The following is an 18,497-nucleotide window of genomic DNA, read 5'->3' as shown; positions in this document are numbered from 1 at the left end:
TGCCTATTTTTTTTTCTTTTCTTTCTTTCCTTTCCTCTCAACATACTTGTTAGTATGGTTTTCATTGCTTTATTCCCCACTTGGCATCTTGCTTTTGTTTTCCAGTTTGTGTTTTAGTTTTGTTCTTAACTTGTAAATATAATTTTTGATTTCCTTTGTTGCTGGGTCAATCTTTCATACTTTATTTTTGTTGGACTCTTTTAACTTTGCTCATGGGTGTATACATATATGTTTATATTCCATTATTTTAATTATTATTTGCCAGATTTTGTAACTGCCATTTGTGTGGGGTTCATCTTTATTTTCTCATTTTTGAATATTTGTTTTAATCTCATGTAAGGTCATTAAAAATCACTTGTAGAATCTTAGTTCCTTACCAGAGATCAAGCTCTGAGCCTTTAGAGTGAGAGCACTGACTCCAAGACTCTAGACTATCACAGAACTAACCCTACGGAGTATCACATAGTGAGAACTCACACAAAGAAATCCACTTGAATATAAGACCTGGCATCACACAACCACCAGTAGCACCCTGTGCAGGACACCTCATCTAAACAACAAACGAAACAAAAATACAAATCCAGTCATCAGCAGAGAGGATTACCACCTCACTCAGTCTTTTCCATCGGAGGAAAACCAAACAAATAAACAAACAAAAACTCAGCACAAATCTCACCCTATATGAAGCTAACAGAAACCACTGGACCAGACTTAGGAGCACAGAAACCAAAAGGAAGAACGGATTCAACCTTTAAGCCTGGGGAAAGGAGACCTCAAACACAATAAGTAAAGAAAAAAAAATAATGAAAAGGCAGAGAAATACTACACAAATGAAGGAACAGACAAGAAACACAGAAGTCCAAATAAATGAGGAGGAAATAGGCAAACTACCTGAAAAAGAATACAGAATAATGTTAGTAAAGATGATGAAAAACTTTGAAAACAAAATGGAGAAAATGCAAAAATCAATTAACAAAGACCTAGAAGAATTAAGCCCGAGATCAGGGGTGGCAGCCAAGAGGAGCAGCCCCACGTCCAAGGAGTGGTGGCTGCACGGGCGCAGGAGGGCCGAGAGGAGCTACTCCACGTTCAAGGTCAGGAGGGGCGGCTGTAAGGAGATACCCCTCGTCCAAGGTAAGGAGCAGTGGCTGTGCTTTGCTGGAGCAGCTGTGAAGAGATACCCCACGTCCAAGGTAGAGAAACCCAAGTAAGACGGTAGGTATTGTGAGAGGCATCAGAGGACAGACACACAAACCATAATCACAGAAAACTAGTCAATCTAATCACACAGACCACAGCCTTGTCTAACGCAATGAAACTAAGCCATGCCGTGTGGGGCCACCCAAGAGGGGCTGGTCATGGTGGAGAGGTCTGACAGAATGTGGTCCACTGGAGAAGGGAATGGCAAACCACTTCAGTGTTCTTGCCTTGAGAACCCCATGAACAGTATAAAAAGGCAAAATGATAGGATACCGAAAGAGGAACTCCCCAGGTCGGTAGGTGCCCAATATGCTACTGGAGATCAGTGGAGAAATAACTCCAGAAAGAATGAACGGATGGACCCAAAGCAAAAAGAATACCCAGCTGTGGATGTGACTGGTGATAGAAGCAAGGCCCGATGCTGTAAAGAGCAATATTGCATAGGAACCTGGAATGTCAGGTCCATGAATCAAGGCAAATTGGAAGTAGTCAAACAGGAGATGGCAAGAGTGAATGTTGACATTCTAGGAATCAGCAAACTAAAATGGACTGGAATGGGTGAATTTAACTCAGATGACCATTATAGCTACTACTGTGGGCAGGAATCCCTTAGAATAAATGGAGTAGCCATCATGGTCAACAAAAGAGTCCGAAATGCAGTACTTGGATGCAATCTCAAAAAACGACAGCATGATCTCTGTTCGTTTCCAAGGCAAACCATTATCACAGTAATCCAAGCCTATGCCCCAACCAGTAACACTGAAGAACCTGAAGTTGAACGGTTCTATGAAGACCTCCAAGACATTTTAGAACTAACACCCAAAAAAGATGTCCTTTTCATTATAGGGGACTGGAATGCAAAAGTAGGAAGTCAAGAAACACCTGGAGTAACAGGCAAATTTGGCCTTGGAATATGGAATGAAGCAGGGCAAAGGCTAATAGAGTTTTGCCAAGAGAAGGCACTGGTCATAGCAAACACCCTCTTCCAACAACACAAGAGAAGACTCTACACATGGACATCACCAGATGGTCAACACCGAAATCAGATTGATTATATTCTTTGCAGCCAAAGATGGAGAAGCTCTATACAGTCAGCAAAAACAGGACTGGAAGCTGACTATGGCTCAGATTGTGAACTCCTTATTGCCAAATTCAGACTTAAATTTAAAAGTAGGGGAAACCACTAAACCATTCAGGTATGACCTAAATCAAATCTCTTACAATTATACAGTGGAAGTGAACAAATATATTCAAGGGATTAGATCTGATAGACAGAATGCCTGAAGAGCTATGGACGGAAGTTCATGATATTGTACAGGAGGCAGTGATCATGGAAAAGAAATGCAAAAAAGCAAAATGGCTGTCTGAGGAAGCCTTACAAATAACTGTGAAAAGAAGAGAAGCCTAGAGCAAAGGAGAAAAAGAAAGATATTCCCATTTGAATGCAGAGTGCCAAAGAATAGCAACAAGAGATAAGAAAGCCTTCCTCAGAGATCAATGCAAAGAAATAGAGAAAAATAATGGAATGGGAAACACTAAAGATCTCTTTAAGAAAATTAGAAATACTAAGGGAACATTTAATGCAAAGATGGGCACAATAAAGGACAGAAATGATATGGACCTAACAGAAGCAGAAGATACTAAGAAAAGGTGGCAAGAAACACAGAAAAACTATATAAAAAAGATCTTCATGACCCAGATAACTGTGATAGTGTGATCACTCACCTAGAGCCCAACATCCCTGGAATGCAAAGTCAAGTGGGCCTTAGGAAACATCACTAGTAACAAAGCTAGTGGAGGTTATGGAATTCCAGTTGAGCTATTCCAAATCCTAAAAGATGATGCTGTGAAAATGCTGCACTAATATGCCAACAAATTTGGAAAACTCAGTGGTGGCCACAGGACTGGAAAAGGTCAGTTTTCATTCCAATCCCAAAGAAAGGCAATGCCAAAGAATGCTCAAACTACCTCACAAGTTGCACTCATCTCACACACTAGTAAAGTAATGCTCAAAATTCTCCAGGCCAGGCTTCAACAGTACGTGAATCATGAACTTCCAGATGTTCAAGCTGGATTTAGAAAAATCAGAGGAACCAGAGATCAAATTGCCAACATCTGGTGGATCATTGAAAAAACAACAGAGTTCCAGAAAACACCTACTTCTGCCTTTTTTACTATGCCAAAGCCATTGATTGTGTGAATCACAGCAAACTGTGGAAAATTCTGAAAGAGATGGGAATACAAGACCACCTGACCTGCCTCTTGAGAAATCTTTATGCAGGTCAGGAAGGAACAGTCAGAATTGGACGTGGTAGAACAGACTGGTTCCAACTAGGAAAAGGAGTATGTCAGTGCTGTATATTGCCACTGTGCTTATTTAAGTTATATGCAGAGTACATCATGAGAAACGCTGGGCTGGAAGAAGCACAAGCTGGAATCCAGATTGCGAGAAGAAATATCAGTCACCTCAGATATGCAGATGACACCACCCTTATAGCAGAAAGTGAAGAGGAACTAAAGAGCCTCTTGATGAAAGTGAAAGAGGAGAGTGAAACAGTTGGCTTAAAGCTCAACATTCAGGGAACTAAGATCATGGCATCCAGTCCCATCAGTTCATGGCAAATAGATGGGTAAAAAGTGGAAACAGTGGCTGACTTTTCATTTTTGGGCTCCAAAATCACAGCAGATGGTGACTGTAGCCATGAAATTAAAAGAGGCTTCTCCTTGGAAGGAAAGTTATGACCAACCTAGACAGCATAATAAAAAGCAGAGACATTTTTTTGTCAACAAGGGTCCATCTACTCAAGTCTATGGTTTTTCCAGTAGTCATGTATGGATTAGAGTTGGAATATAAAGAAAGCTGAGCACTGAAGAATTGATGCTTTTGAACTGTGGTGTTGGAGAAGACTATTGAGAGTCCCTTGGACTTCAAGGAGATCCAACCAGTTCATCCTAAAGGAGATAAGTCCTGGGTGTTCATTGGAAGGACTGATGTTGAAACTGAAACTCCAGTATTTTGGCCACCTGATGCGAAGGGCTGATTCATTTGAAAAGACCCTGATGCTGGGAATGATTGAGGGCAGGAGGAGAAGGGGACGACAGAGGATGAGATGGTTGGGTGATATCAACAACTCAATGGACATGAGTCTGGGTAAACTCCAGGAGCTGGTGATGGACAGGGAGGCCTGGTGTTCTGTGGTTCATGGGGTCGCAAAGAGTTGGACATGACTGAGGAAGAAACTGAACTGAAGAGTTAATTTGTTTTAAAATGAAGTTCTCACTTCCAGGTCCTCTGTTTCAAAGAATTAGAAAAGCTACAGTAAGTTGTCTAATGAATGGATATTGAGCACAAATTGCTGAATAAAGACATAAGTAATCATAGTACTTGGATGGCCATTAAGTTGAACCTGTACAATTGATTTTCTCCTTTTCTGGGAAGTCCTTAGAAAAATAAAATTAATCATTAATTTGAGAGATAGGTGATAGGTAAAAGTGTTTTTTACACATTCACAGGTATCATACTATAAATATATTTGTGGTGCTATGCCAGTATCTACTGATTTTCAATTTTTATGCATGGGACTTAAGATTAAAACAATTTAGCATTTCAATTAAAGCTAAATTGTTGTTATACCTAAGAAAATCATAACAGTTTTTTTTTTTTAACATTGATTTAAGGCTTAGTCTTCTAACATAAAAGCCAATCTAAACATGTACAGCACCACATCATGAGAATGAGTTACCAAACTGCTTCTGGTTTGCTTCATCTATGTTAATAACACTTTCATTTCAAGTATGATGTATATCCCTATTAAAGTGATGTAAATATAGGAAGTTTAGTCTGAGAATTGCTTGTGTAATTTTTCTTGTTTTGTATTTTGCTAGTACCTTGAAAATGAGATTAGTCACTTTAAAATAGTTTTGTCATTTCCTAGATGATTTACTGTGTGTAGATTTTAAGCTTTAGTTTAGGGTTTATACCAAATAAATCACTGAGTCAATAGGAACAAATTTCAGAAATTAGTACATTTAACAACAACAAAACAAAAAAATAATTTGAATTGTTAATTTTAATTAGATTTTTGGATAAAGCTTACATTATTCACCAATCTTGCCTCAAATTGGCCATGGAGAACATAAATTTAATGACTTAAGAAAAAATTACTACTACGATTTTCCAAGCAAATAGCAAGCATAGCATCATTAGGGGAAACACACATTTAGTAGCTTGTTAACAGCAAATACAAAATTGAAGGTTTTTATACTTTGTCCTATGTTGAAGGGTAAAAAAAAAAAAGCAATAAAATGATGCAAGTAATAAAATAGCTGCTGCTAAACATCAAATTAGGCTCAAAGAGACAGCATGCTTATTAATCATCATTAAAGTTATTATCAGGCGTACACTGTGAGAAGGTTGTAGTTTAAACTCCTTTCTTTCAAATGAGGTACCAATTGAAATTATAGGTACCATATAATGCCTGTGATTCTGACCAAGATTCTCTCTTTAACCAAACATTAGTCAGACTCCTTTGAGCCCCTTTTCAGACGACACTTTTCCTTTGGGCCTTGTCCCCAAGCCCTCCTACCCTGTTTTAGCAAGAATCCTGCTAAGTCATTTTAGACAGACTTTCTACCCTCAACAAAAACAACAACAGAGAAAAAAATCCACTCTACCTTTGATGTTGTCTGTTAGTTTCCATCCACTGATACCACCTTCCCCAGCCTCTGTTCAATAGCTGTAAATCTCCAGATGTCCTTGCTGTACTTAGAGTTGAGCTTAAGTTCTCTTCCTCTTGACAGTAATCTTGACACCTATAGCAGTAATCTTGAATAAAGTCTTCCTTATCATTTAACAAGTGTCAGAATATTTTTTCTGTAACAGATAAAAGGATATATTTGAATCAGTTTAGTACTTCATATGTCTTTGATCAATAATTGACAAAATAATGATGATTGGTTTTATTCCAGATACCTATTGCCCTACCTACTATATCATGTCTCTATAAAAGGTTCTTCACTTTGTGATAATAGGTTTGAAATGAGTTAATTGGCTTTCTTTCTAGTCATTTGAAAGTCTGAATGAAGATATCATGCCATTTCCTTCCCAGCACTACTTTTGAACCAGAGTACCAAGTCTCCCTTTTATTTTTTATTTGGATGCTATACATTTTGAGTCTATATCATGGTTAGCATTTCAATACCACATAATTTACTTCTGTCTCTGTGAATAACTTCAGTTGATTGTTCATATATATATCTTCCAACCAACTTCTACCCTTATTCTCATGATTTCAGTTGACATTGGCTATCATTGCAGCTCTTCAAGTTCACATCATCTGAATCTCCTCAATAACCCTGACCTTTACTTATCTTTACTCTAGATTGACCATCCAGTAATACAGCCCTGTTCTGAACCGCACTAGCATATTCACATTCAGCAACTCAGACTCTGTAGTATAGATAACCAAAACTTCCTGTCTTGTTTTCTTTCCCATTTCCCATTTCTGAAGGCCCACTAAATCTATTCTCTATCTTGACTAAGAATACCAGTTTCTCAAGTTCTGTTTCTTTAATTCTCTCCTTTAAATATATACTTGTGGATTTTTTGCATTTTTTCTCAGAAAACTTTTTTTAAAATCCTTTTTTCTTGGTTCTTTGGACTAGTCTAATTATTTGTACCAGTTGAATTAATGGTAGTTTTTGTGGGTAAGCCATCCAGAATTGCCTTGTCAATGCCTGCAATCTAAGTCTCATTCTTCAGCCTTCTTTAGATATATGAACACAACTATCTATTGGAATATTGCTGTTATGCTTAAACTATAAAAAAATATCTTTGGTACCATGAATCCTCATAAACATAGCCTATAAAACTCCAGGGCTCACAATAAGCAGTTTAACTTGGCTAGAGCGGAGGGCATATTTGCACCAGTAAGGAAGATAAGACTTGAAAAGAGGTTTGGGAGCTCTCTAAACTAACCTTTTTATCTTTTCTAGTGATTCTAAAATTGGAATTCAAAGTTACTCAAGGGATCTGTGGATAGAAATCTATTTAAGAAAATTGGTTTTCTTAGGGAACAATCAAAGGCAATACTGAGTTTATAACTGCATTTCAGAGTCCAGAATCTACAGTTGATAAGCAGCAATGACTCCATTGGGATTCTGTGTGGCTTCTTTTGGCCTTGAGACTTAAAACTAAGAAATGGGTTATCTCTCCCATATACACCCAATGAATGATGGTAAAGTAGGTCCACAAAACCACACCCATACAAAATTAGTCCCACTTGAAAGAGAGTAGGAGTCAAAAAACAGTCAATAGTCTATCTCCTGTCTGAGCTTACTGTAAAGGCCTCTTACTCTGAAGGTCAGAGATTTCTTTAAGGAGGCTATGCTTCTCCCAGAGAGCTATTTTGTTCCTCTCCTTTATTTTTTCATTATTTATAAAAATAAATTTCATTCTCCTTTATATTTCATTATTCAAAGAGAAACTTCATTTCTCTTTGACCAGACCTAAACTAAAGCTGCATAACTTTCTTAAGCTCACTTCCTGCTCCTTACATTTGAGGAAACACAGTTCAGTTCAGTTGCTCAGTCATGTCTGACTTTTTGCAACCCATGGACTACAGCATGCCAGGCTTCCCTGTCCATCACCAACTGCCAGAGTTTGCTCAAACTCATGTCCATCCAGTTGGTGATACCATCCAACCATCTCATCCTCTGTCGTTCCCTTCTCCTCCTGCCTTCAATCTTTCCCAGCATTGGGGTCTTTTCCAATGAGTCAGTTCTTCACATTAGGTGGCCAAAGTTCTAGAGTGAGGAAACACAATTTACTGTAATTCCCAAAGAGTCACATGCATTTCTAAGTTCAGATTCATGACTTCTTGGGCAGTTACTACCTCTCCCTCTGTTTGGTTCAGGTCTATTCATATGTTGGGATCATCTAGCCTCTTATTAAAAATGCAGATTCCTGTACTTTACTCAGTCATAATCTTAAGAGGTGAAGGAAGAAGCAGAGTCTGAGAATATGCATTTTACAGACTTGTTAAATAATTTTGCTCCTATGTAACTTTGGGAATTATTGGGTTAATTTGAATGTGAGTCTTTGAAATAGGTAATGTTTTTGAGTTATTTAGAGGTAAAAATATGGGGCCTGGGAGCCTAAAGTAAGGTAATTTCAGAGCAGCTTCATAGAAATAGATTCCAGAAATATTTTGGAGGTAGAATCCACAAAAGCTGGAAACATTTTAGGTAGGGAATATTTATAAAATCAAGGATTCAGGATGAAATTCCAAGTTTTGCATGGGAAAAAGCTGGCTTAAAACTCAACATTCAAAAAATTAAGATTATGGCATCCAGTCCCATCACTTCATGGCAAATAGATGGGGAAAAGTGGAAACAGTGACAGACTTTATTTTCTTGGGCTTCAAAATCACTGCAGACATTGACTGCAGCCATGAAATTAAAAGGTGTTTGCTGCTTGAAAGAAAAGCCATGACAGACCTAGACAGCATATTAAAAATAAGCAATATCACTTTGCCAGCAAAGGTCTGTCTAGTCAAAGCTGTGGTTTTTCCAGTAGTCAAATATGGACATGAGAGTTGGACCATAAAGAAGGCTGAGCACAGAAGAATTGATGCTTTCTAACTATGGTGCCAGAGAAGACTCTTGAGAGTCCCTTGGGCAGCAAGGAGATCAAACAAGTCAATCCTAAAGGAAATCAACTCTGAATATTCAATGTATGGACTAATTCTGAAGCTGAAGTTCTAATACTTTGGTTACCTGACATGGAGAGCCAACTCATTGGAAAAGACCCTGATGCTGGGAAAGTTTGAAGGCAGGAGGAGAAGGGGATGACAGGATGAGATGGTTGGATGGCATCATTGATTCAATGGACATAAGTTTGAGCAAACTCCAGGAGACAGTGAAGGACAGGGAAGGCTGGTGTGCTGCAGTCCACAGGGTCCCAGTGAGTTGGACACGACTGAGTGACTGAGCAACAACACAGAGTGCATAGGAGGGTTCTTCATCAAGGTAAAAATACAAAAGAAAGTTTCTCTTGTTGATTCACAGGTGTCTGTGAAGCATGGGCAGGGAGCATCTGTTAATTGAGTGATGAAAAGGTAAAAGAAGAAAGTAGAGTTTGCAGTCTCTGAAGACAGAGTATTTTGAATGATTCTCTTCCAGTGATTTTCATCTGAGGTTTGACTAGCATACACTTTCTCCAGGTCCTTATACTAAAAAAGAACTAACTCATTGTATAGTCTTTTATACACTGGAAAGAAATTGTAGTTCTTTTAAAGTTTTGAGATTTCCTTGAAAGGATGATGTTCTATGATGTATTTGAGGGAAAAAAAAAAAAAGACTTTTGCTTGGCAAATTATTTTTGAGCCTTAGCAAGTTCAGTTCTCTTCCATTAACTATGAACCAGAATTTTGTTGACATTCAAAAGAATGTGTTATCCTGTCTCCTACCTTATTTAAGACCTTGAAAGCATTACCTCTTTTCAGAAGTAGGTGTTAACAAACATAAATTAAAATTAGCAGTTTTTCCACAATTTCAAGACAAAAATCCCCTTGCCTGGAAATTGTACAAACTCTCAATCCATCAGATCTCTGGTTAGATGAAAGGAGAGATAAAATGTGTGGCTGCAGCCATATATGTAAAGTATCTGCTGCTTGTGCTTTTATTTATCAGAGGTATAGATAGAGTCACTCGATTTACTCTGACATAAGTGAACCTTTCCATTTGCTCTGACTTTCCACAGCACTTCTCCATTTCATAAAGATAAAAAAGAAGAGAGGATTCAGAAAATGTGTCCATGCCATAGGAAGATAAAACAAAAATGTCCCTGGAGGCTCTCTTAAATGATTCTGACAATTATAGCAGGGTACTACGGGGACATATCAATATATCATTGTGTCTCCCAGAAGTACTAGATCAGCTTTCCCCTCCCAAGTGGGATCATTTTGCCTGACCCAAGTACTCTGACCTTTATACTACCCCACTGACTTGTCATCCTTTCTGCCACCGTTCCACTTACCCTGGCTGTGTTTCGAGACAACCTGCAAATTCTATAATGTACCTGTATTCTTATTCTAGAAAAAATTTAAAAAATTATTGAAAAATATGTACTGTTAAAAATATATATATATATATATTTACTGTTTTTTATCTGCTGAAGATGTATGTATCTGGATACATTTTCAATGATACTCTAACTTATCTTTGTATTTTTTAAAATGTTGTATCCATTTCTATTATATGTTAAGCAATTATGAGCATTTCATTTATTCCACACAAAATTTTATGTGTGATAAATAGAAAAGAAAAATATGTAGGTATTTTTTTGGCTTAGTATAAATCATTTATAGAGTTTCTAAGGACAAAACAAGATTTGCTTAGTTTGTTGTTGGTGGTTTATGTTTTTTTTTTTTTTATGATTATATAACAGTAGAATGAAATATCTTCACAAATGAGAGGTAAGTATTTATTTACTTTTTGAAAAAAAAAAAAAAAAAAAAAAAAAAACCTTAAGATCCATTTAAATTTGTCCTTTATCTGAGAGGCCTTGAAACCTGACCTGGAGGTTGAGGTTTGTGAAACCACTCTCATTGTCTGGTTCTGACATTCCTCACATGTAATAGAGAGAATATTCTGTTTTTAGAATACATTAAGAACAAACAGTTTGAAGCTATATTGAATTATCTGTAATCAGTAGAACACTGATGTGATTAAAAATGATAGATCAGTGGAAAAATTCTTCCAGAGGAGAAAAAGTAAAGTCTTCTTGGGAACGATTTTATCTGATAATCTCAATTCACCAGTATTCAAAATACTTTCTTAAACACAGACCTTGTTAATCTCCTGGAAATAAAATACTAAATTTTGAGTCAAGAAAGTATTCTTTGTTGGTGTAACACTTATATACCTTTAATATCCAAGTAAAGTACAAAACATTTGAAAACTGTTCAGAGAGAGAAAAAAAAAAACTGTTTGAAATAATAGAAGTGGTTGGAAATATTTTATTCAACAAAGTAATGCAGTAAAAAAATCCATAATGACAGAGTACATTGATTCAAAAGTTTTGATCATTATTAGGAATTTTACAAATATTTATTAAGGGACTGTTTAGATAGTAATTTTGGAGATATTCTGGACTATGTTTTTTTTTTTTTATCATTTCTATGACTGATTATACTTACTAGAGACATCCTAAATAAGTCAATAAGATGGTGTGCTCCTAATATACAAACAGTTTTAGCAGTCTACAAACTTCAGAGGGGTTAAAAAATAGCTATAGATCATTTGAAATTATGGAAAATAATTTCTTCTGAAACACACTTCACTGCATTTTTTTTTGTTTATAGCTAGACATGTAATTAATTTTATGCAATTTGTATTTGAGGTTATGTTTTTATTTAACCAAGTCATATGTTCATATCTCATATGTTTGAACTTGAGTTTTATAAAACATTTTTTTAGAAAGAAATAGTTCCAAATAGTTTTCTTAAAAAGTTGATTATTGTTTTCTTGATTTTTCTGAGGTCAAAATGCTAATTTATAGCTATTGTACTTTTTGATGTTAATACTCATTTGAATCAACTTCTGATGAAAGAGGCAGACAAGGTACTTTGCCTAACCGCAATCTTTAACAGTGAACAAAGAAAATAAAGTAGTCCTTTCCACATATTTTGGCAAATAATTTTTCAAAATAATTTATTTTGTCTCCCTCGTATTACAGCTACTGTACTAGGGAAGATGCTTTGAGTACTGACACTTCTTGTTACTCAAAAGACTGTTCAACCTAGCAGCATTGATTACATATTTTTTCATGCATTTACTTTTTTCTTCTTTATCTCATTCTGTAAAGATAAATATATTGAGCACCTACTATGGGTCAGGCACTAGCACATAGATTACTTATGTAATTTTCATAATAACACTATTAATTTGATGCTATACTTACACTCAGAGAAGGCAGTGGCAACCCACTCCAGTACTCTTGCCTGGAAAATCCCATGGACGGAGGAGCCTGGTGGGCTGCAGTCCATGAGGTCGCTAAGAGTCAGACACGACTGAGCGACTTCACTTTCACTTTTCACTTTCATGCATTGAAGGAAATGGCAACCCACTCCAGTGTTCTTGCCTGGAGAATCCCAGGGACAGGAGAGCCTGGTGGGCTGCCATCTATGGGGTTGCACAGAGTTGGACACGACTGAAGTGACTTAGCAGCAGCAGCAGCATACTTACACTATAGATGAGGAATGTAAGAGTTAGTTCAGTGACTGATCTGAGATCCAAAATTTCCTCAGTTCTTGAAAGTGAAGAACAAACAGTTTTACAGGCTCTTGAGCACACTATTTGTCAATAAATAATGGATTAATTGATTTAGTCTTTATTTGATTGCTATAATTACTCCCTAATAATGTATTCCCCAATATTATTGCCTTGATTTTACATATATAACATATATAAATAAGTTAACTGAATTTCTTCTAGCATTTGTTTCAGAAGTTCTCAACCAGGGGCAACAACAGAGCACTGCTTCTTTCCAAACCTTAGAAATGTGGGGGGGAGGTTTTGGTTGTTAGTAGTTGATTTACTTCCCAGGTGGCTCAGTGGTAAAGGAACTGCCTGAAATGCAGGAGACACTGGTTTTAAAGATCCCCTGGAGAAGGAAATGGTAACCAATTCTTTCCTGGGAAATTCCATGGACAGAGAAGGCTGGCAGGCTACACTCTGGGGTCACAAAGAGTTGGACATGACTTAGTGAACGCCTCACTCACTCACTCAGTTGTTGGGTACTTCTAGTATTTATTATCTCAGGATGCAGAAGAGACTTCCATATAATAAAGGACTGCTGCTGCTGCTGCTAAGTCGCTTCTTCAGTCGTGTCCGACTCTGTGCGAGCCCATAGACGGCCTCCTACCAGGCTCCTCTGTCCCTGGGATTCTCCAGGCAAGAACACTGGAGTGGGTTGCCATTTCCTTCTCCAATGCATGAATGTGAAAAGTGAAAGTGAAGTCGCTCAGCCCTGGCTGATTCTTCTCGACCCCAGGGACTGCAGCCTACCAGGCTCCTCCGTCCATGGGATTTTCCAGGCAAGAGTACTGGAGTGGGGTGCCATTGCCTTCTCCGATAATAAAGGACTATCCTTCCCAAAATGCCAACAATAATACTTTGGAATAACACTGAAAAAAAAAATCAGCACAAAACTCAAACTGATGTTTTTTGCACTGATGCTGCCATAATGTGATCTGACAGACTGAAAACTAGTTCATGCAATGCTTTTAAATTTGGGGTCTGATAAATCCATTGGTGAGTCATGAAATCAATGTAAATTTTGTGATTGAGATTTTTTAAAATAAACAGAATAGATAGTATCAAATTATACTGCATATAGTTAAGGTAAGTATTATAAATATCTTTTATTCCAGTTATATATTTTTTCTAGTTTTATTGAGATATAATTGCCATACAGTACTGTGTAAATTTAGGGTATATGGCATTATAATTTTGCTTTCATACACCATGAAATTTTAACCACAATAAATTTAGTGAACATCTATCATCTCATATAGATACAAAATCAAATAAATAGAAAAAAAATTGCCTGTGATGAGAACTCTTAGGATTTACTTACCAACTTTTGTATATAATACAGAGCGTGTTAATTATAGTCATATTGTACAGTACATATCTAGTACTTATTTATCTCACAACTGGAAGATTGTACCTTTTGAGTGCCTTCATCCAGTTGCCACTCCCTCTAATCCCTGCCTTTAGTAACCTCAACTCTGATTTCTTTTTCTGTAATTTTATTTGTTTTTGAAGTATAGTTGACCTACAAAATTTTATTAGTTCCTGGTATACAACATAGCTATTCAGTATTTCTATACATTTCAAAATGATCACTATAATATGTCTATTTACCATCTGCCACCAAAGATATTACATAACTATTGACTATATTCTCCACAATATAGTCGATGAATAGATGAATGAAGAATATGTACTTTTCATAACTTTGGCTCATTTATTTTGTAACTGGAAGTTTGTATATCCTAATCTCCATCATATATTCTCCCCCTCCCTTGACCTTCCCTCTGGCAACCATAGTTTGTTCTCTGTATCTTTGAATCTGTTTTCTGTTTAGTTATGACTGTTCATTTGTTTTTGTTAGGTTCCACTTATAAATGAAATCACACAATGTTTGTCTTTCTCTCTCTGACTTATTTCACTTAACATAATTACCTCTAGACTCATTCATTTTGTGACAAACTGGCAAGATTTTGTTACTTTTCATGGCTGAGTAGTATTCCTGTGTGTGTGTGTGTGTGTGTGTGTGTGTGTGTGTGTATGTATCACATATTCTTCATTCATCTGTTGATGGATACTTAGGTTGATTCACATCTTGACTGATAATATAGTTCTATATTTAATATTTTTAAATTTTTTAATATTTAAAAAATATTTTTGAGAAATCTCCATACTGTTTTCTATAGCGACTACACAAATTTACATTCCCATTAATATTTATGTGTAAATGTATGTGTATACAGGGTTACTAGGAACATTTATTGCTTTCTTAGAGTTGGCAAAAAGAAAAAAAGAAACCTTAAAAACCACTTACATAAGCTAAAGTTGGCTTTTTTTTACATTATTACATATAATCTCACTTGGGAACATTAGACAATTCACTCCTAGCTCATTAAATCAGACACCAGTTAAACATGAAATAATTATATGTAAGTCAAAGCAACAACTTAATATTATTGAGAAGATTTTTATGAAGGAAATAAGACTATAGTAACAAAGGAAAATGAAAAATATGTAAATATATTTCAACACAATGGATCTAAGAATTCTGAAAAATAAAGATCAATATGAACTTGAATAGTCAGGATGTTGAATGAACTGTATTTTGAAGGAATAGCAGAATTTTACTTGAGCAAGAAGAGTAAAAAGAAAGAAATTTCTCCTTTCTTGAGAGACTAGAAGAATGTAAGTATATAACTCATTTAGTTCCAGACTCATTTATTTATTTGAAAGTAACCTGAAAAATTTAACTTGCTCATCTTGTTTTTTTAAATTTTTGATACTCTTTAAATTTTTGATACTTGCAAGTTCATAACATATAATTTAAAAATTATTGGAAGCTAACTCAAGTCACTTTCTCTGAATGGAAGTAGACTCTGAAGTAAGTCTCCAAAATAACCTAACAAACAGAAAGTGACCTAGTATGTATGCCAAACATGCGCTTTGTGTTTCCATCATCTTTTCATCACATGCTTAGTGAAGTATGTAGCAGTAGCATATTATTTGGCATCAGTATAGTGCCAACAAATACTTGTGAAGTAGATGAATGAATGAAATTCATTCATAGAAATTTTTCAGTGTATTAAAACATTATATATTTAAACATAAACTCTTCAGAATTCTATAGTGAAAGTGACAGTCGCTCAGTTATGTCCAACTCTTTGTAACCCCACGGACCATACAGTCCATGGAATTCTCCAGACCAGAATACTGGAGTGGGTAGCCATTCTCTTCTCCAGGGGATCTTCCCAACCCAGAGATCGAACTCAGGTCTCCTGCATTTCAGGCAGATTCTTTACACTGAGCCACAGGGAAGCCCAAGAGCCCAGAACTCTATAAGTAAAATAAAAATGGAAAGTAGATTACTTTTTTCTTTGTTATCTTCTTAAATTTTAAGAACTTTATTAGTGATCATTTCCTCTATTTAAATAACTCAATGTGGTGTTTTCTGAAACAAGTTCATTTTTGTGAGTGAAGTGAAGCCATAAATTGTTTTCATTATAAATATTTCACAAAGTATTAACTTTTGAGTATATAGCTCCAATAATATTTCAATTCATATGCATTTTATTTTGTGAACTATTATTTGGAAAGAATATATTTATGTGTAAATATATTTTAACACAAATGATCTAGGAATTCTGAAACAAAATTCTGACACAGCTATCAGAATTCCTACATTATGAGACAGTCAAAATTATACCATGGATTATTCCCTTCAAAACTCTTGCTTACATAATCCATATGCAGTCACTTTAGCGCCAACAGCTGAATCGCATTCTAGTTTTTGTGGTAAAAACTTTTATAGAAAAAAAAAAATGAACTTAATTCTTAAAGTTTGTGCTGCCTCTGTAGAACTGAAGAAATTATGGTGGTGTTTGTAATGATTAATGAAAAATTGATAAAAATGACAGCTATTTTACATATTTAATTTGTAGCTTTGGAAAATTATAAATAATTGTTACATACAGATTTATCCATAATTATATTTATTCTAGCTAGGTTTATATTAGGATAGTTTTTTCCAAATACAATATATTACAAAAGATGCCGCAAAGAAAAACTGATATGTTAGAATTTTATACTATTCATGTGATTTTACACAACCATTTTATGTCCTTTTACATAAGCAAACAAATTTATAAAGCTCTTATCCTGATTTTTAGATTGAATTTTCACCATTTTTATTTTTGCAGAATCTGTTGCAGAAATTCTGTCTCTGGAATTATATTTTAACTAAATATAAAACACTCCACATTCATTCATACAAGCCTGATATGTATGGTTATTCATCTTTCAGATGTTCAGTGGCTGATGAATAAGGAGTCCATGCCCACTGTAGCATGTATGTTTTTTTCATTACAACCCAAAGTAAGTCTGGGTGGTTAGATTTGTAAAACAGTTTTTCTTGGCTGTAGCTCCTTGGTCTGTGATTGAGCACCTGGCTCAAAGAAACTCATCATACTACAGGTGAAAGTTTTCCAAGAGTTTTAAATACATTGATGGTGGATTCTGAAGTCGAATGGTGGTGAGTATTGTTAGTTTGGTGTTTTGACAAAGGAAAATAAGTTGTGAGTTGAATTATGGGGATGAGAAAATATTCATTGGGCAGGAAAACCATAGTGTTCTTAAGTGAATGGTATTAACTAGCTGAGAGTGTGAGAAAAGGAAAATCGCTATAGCCCTAAAGAGAGAAAGAGGAAATGTGTTATGTTTTCTGCATAAGAATGTCTGTACCTCCTGTATTTTGACTTCAAGTTGATACGTTTTAACATTTTTCTATTATTGTTCTGTGTGGGTTTCCATTCTTTATAAGAAAAGAGCTTTGACACACTATTGCTGTAAATTGACTCACTACAAAATCCTTTTACTTTATGCAGCAAAGGAACAAAGAACATATATATATATAAAATAGGTAATATAACTGACTAGTTATAACTGTTTCTGTCTATATAAAAATAATACCAGGGTAAAGATTACTATAGGATAGTTGCATTTTTTTAATTGCAGTGACATTTAATAGCTTCCAATTAGCAAGGAATTATATTCCCAGGATTCAAACCTAGATATTAAATACCTTGATGTGCAGAACCCTTAGAATAAACTAGCTGGAATTTGTTCAATTAGAATAAATTAGCCAGCCCTTTTTTGAATAATGCCATGATCTGAACTTGTGTGCCCTGCAACCATCTCCCGATTCATAAGTTAAAAAAAACTAATGCCCAAGGTGAGGTTAATTAGGAGATGGGATCTTCTGCAGGTGATTAGGTACCCCAGATGAAGGCAAAGTGCTCTTAAATGGGACAGAAACCCCTACTCTCAAACATTAAATCTCTTTCAAATAACAGTGGACCTACTTTATAAATGTAAAGCAGGATCCATTTGTTTTAACGCATTTCCTAGCCAACTTACTTTGGGCAGCAGTAAGAAACTCTTTCTTCCTTTTTTCATCTATTCCCTAGCTAAAGGCAGTTTACTATGAGAGATTTTTTAAAAATCTAGGGAAAAAAAATTTAGGATTAAAGAAGCATTATCTACTGAATTTTTTTGATACAGTGGCTGTGTCTTAAGCAAACACCGACTCCAGTATTCTTGGCCTTCTCTGGTGGCTAAAACAGTAAAGAATCCACCTGCAATGCAGGAGATCTGGGTTTGATCCCTGGGTTGGGAAGATCCCCTGGAGGAGGGCATGGCAAGTAACTCCAATATTCTTGCCTGAAGAATCCACATGAACAGAGGAGCCTGATGGGCTACAGTCCATGGGGTTGCAAAGAGTTGAACACAACTGAATGACTAAGCACAGCACACAGCAAGAAGCAAACACTGAGATTTGTAATTGCAGAATTAACTTACTGATTGGAGAATTGAGAATGACTAACTTCAGACATTTTCAGGTAGTGTGCATGGAGAATATATATCATTTTATCTTACCTAGGAAAATAAAAGCAGATTTACCTGTGTGCCAGTTTTATTTGTGTAGT

The sequence above is a fragment of the Bubalus kerabau genome, chromosome 8 (genome assembly GCF_029407905.1).
Source record: "Bubalus kerabau isolate K-KA32 ecotype Philippines breed swamp buffalo chromosome 8, PCC_UOA_SB_1v2, whole genome shotgun sequence".
In the NCBI taxonomy this organism is placed as follows: Eukaryota; Metazoa; Chordata; class Mammalia; order Artiodactyla; family Bovidae; genus Bubalus; species Bubalus kerabau.
Note: the sequence above shows the minus strand (reverse complement) of the source record.